The following is an 8366-nucleotide window of genomic DNA, read 5'->3' as shown; positions in this document are numbered from 1 at the left end:
AAAATCCTTGCCTATATAGGCGCCTTTTTCTTCAAATTTTCTTGTCTTTAAATCCGAGCTTTAGCCATATGTGTGTCCTTGGCAGCATACAGCTTTCTGTATTCCTCCCACACCTCCAGTAGTGACTCCTTTAACCTTTACGTATTCGTTTATGCGTTTCTTCCTGTTTTTAAGCATACTCCACACTTTTCTTTGGACACTATATCATGTGTCATGATCCATGTCGCTGATAAATTTGTCTCAATGTTCCCATTTGATCGCTTTAATCCTTGAGTTGACCCTGTTCCTGATTTGTATATATTCGTTGTATTTTTCCTGAGTTAGGGTGCGCCTGTATGTTAGAAAGCTTTTCCGCTTTACTTCTGCGAGGTCTTTCACTTCTTCACAGAACCATGGTTTAGTGGAGTTTATTGCATTGATGTTGATTTTTCTTTTACCAATGGATCCTTCGGACTCTTCGTGTATGCAGTTCTTTATTTCATTCCAGCAAGTTTCAACATTTTGGTTAATGAGGTCAATCTTACTCATTTTTTGCGTTAATCTGTTTTCGTACAGTTTCCGAGTGCTGTCTGACTCCAGTGATTCCATGTTATATTTTTCTATATATACCGGTGGTTCACTGATCCTGCGTGGCTACTCCATTAATAACTTACACAGGATAAGATTGTGATCTGTCAAAAATGTTTGCAAAGCGGTTAAGGAGGCGAGTGTTCCAACAAAATTTTTCACAGATAAGACCTGAAAAGTGTCAGTATTTTAAGTAAAACTAAAAAATAATGCGATTTTTGGGTAGAAAGAATTGCTTAATAGAAACTTTGTTAAAACTGGAATGACCTGAAAATTTAAAAAGACGTTAAAAATCGATTGCGATGACGACGGCGAATTTTCCAAACAATTTTTTGTACACTTTTGCTCTCTGGTCGTTTTTTCAAGATAATCTGAATTACTTACCTGTAAAAAACTGAATAAAATTATCTGGTTTTTGTGACAAATTCGAAGCTGAAATGGGTTTTCTAGTTCCCTGCAAACCGATGAATTAGGCGAATTTTCTAGCAAAATTAATTTTGTCATTTTTGGCTGAAAAGACCCGATTATTGTCCGAAAAGATGAAAACCATTATAACATAATGGTGTTTTGCGTTATCGATTAAACACTTTTGGTTTCGCCAACGGTTTTGGAGAAAACACTAACGGTTTTCCAGGAAAACGGAAATAATTTATTTTCTAAACTACTACTAAAAAGTAAAGCAAAAATAAATTCAGTCCACCAAGCTAAAAAAAACAAATTTTTTTAACAAACTCTGCAGTCTTCAGAGGAATGGTGGTGACGAGATTTCCAAATAATCTGCTATAAACTTTTGCTTATTCTGTTTTGATTTTTGTTCACAATTCGACGCTCGAAAAGGATTTCAAAACTTTTTACAAAGCAACAATTAATTCTAAATTTATTTCACTATTTTTGGCGAAAAATGCGTTAAGATTGTCAACATTTTTAAGGGAACCTGAAAATTGAGCATTTAAAAGAAAGAGTAACTTGGCTAAATCTGGAAAAATCTAAAATTTTTAAGAAATGTTAGAAATTGTATTAATAAATGGCCCGTACAATAAATCTAAAAACAAGGAAAAAAAGTCATCAACATTTTCCCGGTAAAGGAACTGAGTTACTGCGCCGGTGTTACTACTCGCATCAACCTTCAATTTTCACATTTTGCGTGAAAACCAGAAAAGCTTCTAAAATGTTGCTTGATGTAAGAACGGACGCAATTAACTTTCTATCTGGAAATTGAAAATAGAGCTTCGTGTCGCTCAACTGGTTCTTCTAAATACGAACCAAAGACTAAAAGCCGTTCTGAAAACTTGCATATTATTCTTGAATTTTCGTATTTTGCGTCAAAATTAAAAACATTTCTAAAAGTATTCAATTCATCGGGGGTTGAAAACTAGAGCTGCGTAGCTGAACTCGTTCTAGGGGTCTCTAAGAGACACCGCATCTCTAAGAGATGCTCTGAAGACTCGTATTCATCTTGAATTTTCCCATTTTGCGTAAAACCTAAAACATTTCTTAAATTATCGTTTGCTAAAAAAAAACAAAAAACACGCAAATTAAAGCGCTATTTAAGTCGAATTCCAGAATCAAACACTCAATTAGCAAATCGAATTAATTCGAAAAAATTGTAGCAAATTGTTTATTATCCGGTTTAGGAGGACAAGCCAATCCCACTGTTTTACCATCTGCAAGATACACTTGTAAAAAATATCACTAGATACATCTAAACAGTCGCGACATTTCATCAGGGACAAGGTTTTTCCATAGGAATCTGCGTTTTGGAAAAAAAAATTAAATGTGTAAAAAATCGACGATAAGAACCGTGAAAAATCTACTCACAGCTAAAAATTGTAAATCGGAAGTAATCAGTTATTGCCCAAGTTCTGAAAACCCCTGCAGTCACGCCACTGCAGAGCCACTGCGGTACATGGCCTGATGATGCCTAAATAAAAAGGGCAAAACGTCGGTCATTTAAAACAATTGGCTTTGTGTTTAGCACTAAAGCAAGCGTTTTCCCTAAATTTGGACTTTTATTGGATACTAGCAAAACTCCATTTCCTTCGTTATTTTTCCAGGAGCACATAAATTGCCGAACTGAAAAATTGAAGAAACTTGAAAAAGCTCAAAAACGAATTGCGCTTGTTGAGTTTGGGCAAATAAAACCGTTTTACAGCTCCAGACAAAGCGCTCTTAATGAATGCATAGTCACAGCGGGACAGCAATTTCTCCCGGCCCTCCTCCATTCCTCCATATAACTGGGCGTCAAACTGGAGACGCCGTGATTCCAGATAGATGTAAAAGAGAGCGCAAATAAAGCGCTCTTCCCGAAATGAGAGTATTCACCGCAGGATCGTTATTCGTCACTTTGTCCGTAGAGGACTTGAGCCAAGCTCGATGCGATAATGTAATCCGGAACTTTTCCGCCGAATATTTTAAATCAAAACTGCTGCAAAAGACACAGCTCGAACTAACCGACGCTTCGTCTGCAGGGAAATTCCGATTTATTGTCAAAGTCTATGCATTGGAACGGAAAACGCTCCAACTAAACCTGATTGCTTTCATAAGAACAACTGGACGGTCCCAGAGTTGATTAAGAAAGTTTTATACGATTCCAGTTTGAGGGTTTCACGGTACATGCAGGGTGTTTAATAAGAAGCGCGAACATACTCCTGGATCGATACTCATACAATTTATCAGAGAAACTTTCTGTTGATCGCGACATTATATAGAATGAGTCTGTTTGAGATAGATATGACAGTAAACTGGAAATTTCTATCATTTGTTCAGTTGCCTTTATGTTATACATTTTCTTGATGCAAATTTACCTCAAAAGCCCTCTTTCCTTAACAAGACATATGTGATAGCAAAACTCCAAAATGGCTGAAAAAACTCAAGTTTAAAACTCAAGCGAGTATTTTAACAATAATTTTCATAGTAAGCCTGTAACTGACGAGCCAGAAATAAACATTTACCGACAACCTTTTTTAAAAAATCAAATCTTTCAACCCAGAGCCGCTAGGAACTTGAACTTCGCTCACCCTATAGGCAACATTTCAAGCAAAAAATTCTGAATATATCATTCAAAGTTACCTCCTCCTGTTTTTTGCCAATGCTGAAAATTATGGGCAAAAAATTCATTCGCATCATCAAAACAAAACATTCGCACTCAACTGCAAGTTCTCCTTTAAAAACCATCCACTTTCAGTCCAGAGCCGCTAGAAAGATGAAATTTACTCACCATATAGAAGACACTTGCAGCGAAAAAGTCTGCAGGTTTCACTCAAATTAGGCCTGGGTAACTCAGTTAATTTTTAGGAGTTCGCGCAGTGCTGCGCAAATGGCTTGGTGCGCCAACCCAACTCACCGGCGCAATTAGTTCCGTTCCTGAGACAATATTAATGCATTTTTTACTTGTTTCTAGATTTGTTTTAAGGATCATTTATTATACATAATTTTAAAATGTCTTCAAAATTTTAGAATTTTTCAGTTTTAGCTAAGGTACTGGCCCTTCTAACAGTTTCTAAACTTTCACTTAAAAATTCTGACAACCTTAAGGTATTTTCCGCGAAAAATTATGAAATAAATTTTGAATCCGTCGTGTGAATTTAGAATTCATTGTCGCTTTGTAAAAAGTTTTTAAACCCCTTTCCAGCTTCGAATTTGGAACAAAAATTAAATAATTTTCTATCAAAAAACGAACAGAATAAGCGAAAGTGTATAACAGATTATTTGGAAAAATCGTCACCTCTGAAGACTGTAGAAGTTGTTCAAAATGTGTTTTTTTAGTTATGATTTAATTTTTTTTCTTTACTTTCTACTCAAACTCACTCTATTTTGAAGAGTTTCACTTAAAAATACTGACGAACTGGAGAACTCTTACGCAAAAAATTGCAAGATTAATTTACAGCTTTGTAAAAATTTGAATGTAAAAATCTGTTCAAAGAATTCAGCGTCGAATTCGGGACAAACACCAAAAAATAACTTCCATCCGTTTTTCCCCGAAAACCGTTAAGATTTTTCCCAAAACCCATCATAAAACTAAAAGTTTTTAATCGAAAACGCAAAAAAGCATTATTTTCTGAAGATATTTTAGTTTCTGACAATAATGCAATAATGGGATCTTTTCCGCCAAAAATTACAAAATTGATTTTGGTAGAAAATTGGCCTTATTTATCGGTTTGCAAGAAAATATAGACCGCCGTTTGAGCTTCGAATGTGGCACAAAAACCAAATAATTTATCTTTCTACGCAAAAGGCGCATTATTTTTTAGTTTTACTAAAACTACTGACAATATTTCGGTATTTTCTGTGAAAAACTATAACATACATTTTATAGGAACACTTAAACGCTTTGCAAAAAATTGGAAAAAACTTTTTGCATCTTTGAATTACAGACAAATCCGTAATTATTTTTTTTGGGTGTTTTTCCAAAAGTATTTCCGCGAACTGAAAAAGCGAAAGTTTATACTCATTTATTTGGAAAACTCTTGGAAACTACGGTTTTAGGTCAATATTTCTAAATAATACTGTCTCTAACAGAAAAACCGCGTTTTTCCTAACGTTTTACTGTAAAATACTGATAAACTGAATCTTTTATGCAAACCAATTAAGAGATTAATTTTACAAGAAAGCTCGTCGACTTTCTTTGAACTCAGTTCTGTTATAGAGAAAATCTAGATGACTTTTATCAGTTGTTTGAGCAAAGTAGTAAAATGTTACTCAGAAAAAGTAATCGATGAATCATAGCTCGTTAGCTCAGAGAGCGGCAACAACTCAATAGCGCAACTCAACACAGTGTTGCCCAGGCCTAACTCAAATCGCAAATAATTTCGAATTTTTTTCGCTACCTCTTTAAATGATGGACCAAAAATACACTTTTATGCACCGCGTGCAGTTGAGTTAACGGTTTTCTTAACAAAAATCAACTTCCAATCCAAATTTTTTCAAATTTGTTTTGAAATTTTTCCTCAAATGAAAATAAATCCGAATTTTTCCAAAGCCTGTACGGGATGGAACAAAAATGAATATGCAGATTCAACTGTACGCTCTGCTCTAAAAAATCGAAACTTCCAATCCAGACTAGCTATGAACTTAAATTTTGCCCGCCCAATAGCAATCACTATAGACCAAGCATCCTGAAAATTTCACTGGAATGAAACGAAATCCCAATTTTTTTTACGCCTGTGAATGACGGAACAACATTAAACATGCACCCAAAACTACACGCTGTACTTTCCTTTTCTACTTTCCAATCCAAAGCTGCCATCAACTTAACTTTCACTCACCCTATAGAACACTACAGGCTGATACACACACACATCAATTAAATCTCAATTTTCGCTAAGGTTCTAAATAGTAGACCAAAAATGAACATGCACCATTTTAAATTGGAAAGTTGATGCCTAATATTTTAGATCGCGTGCCCCCAATGACTTCGGCACACTGCCCAATTTCGGAGGTTCTCGGTGGAACACCCTGTAGAAGTGCGATGTTTTCGGCTTTTTGGGTGCATCGCACATTTAGTCAGTGCACTTGTCATTTGCGGCCATCTGGGATATTGCGAGGATTTTCGAACACTGATTAAGTAAAAGCTGCGCTCTTAGGCCCGGTTTCACCATCTCCGATTAAAATGTTAATCATTGATTAAAACTATTTAATCATCAATTTGCGTTCGACCATAATTTTAACCACGATTATGGACACTTAATCAGTGGTTAACTTAACCGCCTAAAATGGCTGGTTGATGACGACAATCACGATTAGTGTGGAATTATAACCTCACAATAACGAAAAAATAATTTTTCAAAGTAAACACATGTTGGATTTTGTTTATGACGATGTTTTATTATCGCCTGATTAGGAGAATTACATTCAGGTTGTTAGAAGGCCCGATCGGCCACTAGATCACATCTTGTTGCTGCTGGAGATTTTTTTTGAGTAAACAAAGCTAGTGCACATCGAATTTTACATCGAGTAACTGCTGCAATAGCCACATTAGCACGAAATGACATTAAACTCCCATCTACAAAAAGGGAAATAAGTGCAGCACAAGTAAATGTTTATGCAATAGCTGGTTTTAAAGTTATATTTCAGTGTTGGGTTGTACTCACATTAAAGTACAATCCTTTGGGGAGACAACGCAGAAGTATTTCGTAATAGAAAGTATATTTCTCTATCAAAGTTCAAGCGACATGTGAACACTATTTTGGGGAAAAATTATTTCAGTTGATCTGTCAGCTGTTTGAACCAATCAGAACAGTTGATTCAAAGGAAATACGATCTTACCCGATGAGACTGGAGACCGGAGTTAAAATGTTTGTTGTGGAACGCATGACAATTTAATCATGATTAAAGTGGTGATTAAGAAATTGTTGTGATAATTAGCCAAGAATTTAATCACTCTGGGTGGAACTGGGCCTTAATAGTAGCCTGCAACATTTAAAGATGATTAAATATGGTAGCAACTCTTTTTATTCATTACCGTTCTGTTGAGCATTTGAGTTAGTAGGTGCGTTTGCTAACTTTATCTTCTTTGATTGCAGCATCCAGAGCCCAAGACAAGCCATGACATGAGATGAGCGTCTGGCAATACATGGAGGTAGCCATCACGCTGTGTGTAGGGGGTAGCATTGTCGGTTCCCTTCTCCTGTGCTACTCCTGCGTTCTGAGGGACCTCTGCTGCCCGCCCCGTCCTAGGAAACCGCACCAGGACTGCGATAAGCCCAGCCCTGAATCCATTTCCCTCAAATACATGACCCATATCAGCAGCCAGCCGACTGAGATCAGCCAAGTGTAGGATCAGAGTGGCCATGCTTCGAGACCTTTGGGGGTGTAATGGAGAGGACCAGACACTTTTCGTGGTGAACATTTAGCGTTGGCCATGCCCGTGTGGCACTACATGGAAGTGGTGCTTACCTTAACAGTTGGCGGGTGCATAGTGGGAGCCTTGCTCGCCTGCTACACATGCGTGTTTCGGCAATTGTTCTGTCCTCCGCGTCGTGGTAGTGCGGATGGTAAATCCAGTCCAGAATCAATTTCTTTGAAGTATATGGCGACGTTTAGCAGTCAGGCTACAGACACTAGTCCAGTGTAAATTTGTACTTACCTACTGTCTAAGTTGCGGTTTTTAGTTAGGGAGATGATTATGCAGATTTTTTTCATGAAAAGTGTTTTATTTGACAAGTTTTTCCACCTTTCAGGGGTAACAGGGACAAGTTTGAACAACGAATCGACCCCAAGAGTGCTTACACAATATTTGTAACCATCGGATTTTATTGCAATTTTTTGAACGCTTTTCTTAACTCGAATCTTGCAACTTCTTCCGTTCTTTTATTTCGAGTCTCATTTTTTACTTACTTTTATGCAAATTATCAATAAATAATTGAGCCAAAGAAGAAAATTTAAATCAGCTTTCAAGAAGGTTCACTAGGTGGGTGTTAAGTTGCGCTATTGAGTTTTTGTCGCTCTCTGAGTTAACGAGTAATAACTCATCAGTTAAGGAGTTAAAATTAATTTATTACAGCTTTACGAGACCCGAGACTGGAATTTTCACGACTGAAAAAAGGTGATCAACATTTTCTCTGAGTAACGTTTTACTACTTTGTTCAAACAACTAAAAAAAATTATCTACATTTTCTCTGCAACAGAACTGAGCCCAAAGAAAGTCGACGATATTTCTTGTAAAATCGATCTTTTATTTTATTGCATAAAAGATTCAGTTTGTCAGTATTTTACAGTAAATCCTTAGGAAAACTGCGGTTTTTTTGTATAGAGACAGTGTTGTTTAGAAATATTGACCTAAAAATTAAGTTAAGCGTTTT

General features: G+C 36.3%; 1 long non-coding RNA gene across 1 annotated transcript in view; it reads left to right on the top strand.

Annotated features, from left to right (window-relative positions):
• The window catches only part of LOC109533551, a 58692-nt gene extending 50980 nt beyond the window's left edge, over positions 1–7712 (top strand). The window contains exon 2 of the long non-coding RNA XR_002171540.2: positions 7089–7712. This is a non-coding gene — a long non-coding RNA (uncharacterized LOC109533551). The remainder of the gene's footprint in view (positions 1–7088) is intronic.
• Positions 7713–8366: the final 654 nt, after the last annotated feature.

The sequence above is a fragment of the Dendroctonus ponderosae genome, unplaced genomic scaffold (genome assembly GCF_020466585.1).
Source record: "Dendroctonus ponderosae isolate FM_Combo_2020 unplaced genomic scaffold, Dpon_F_20191213v2 Dpon_F_20191213_1, whole genome shotgun sequence".
Classification (NCBI taxonomy): Eukaryota; Metazoa; Arthropoda; class Insecta; order Coleoptera; family Curculionidae; genus Dendroctonus; species Dendroctonus ponderosae.
The sequence above is the reverse complement of the archived record's forward strand: the minus strand, read 5'-3'. Positions and strand labels throughout refer to the sequence as shown.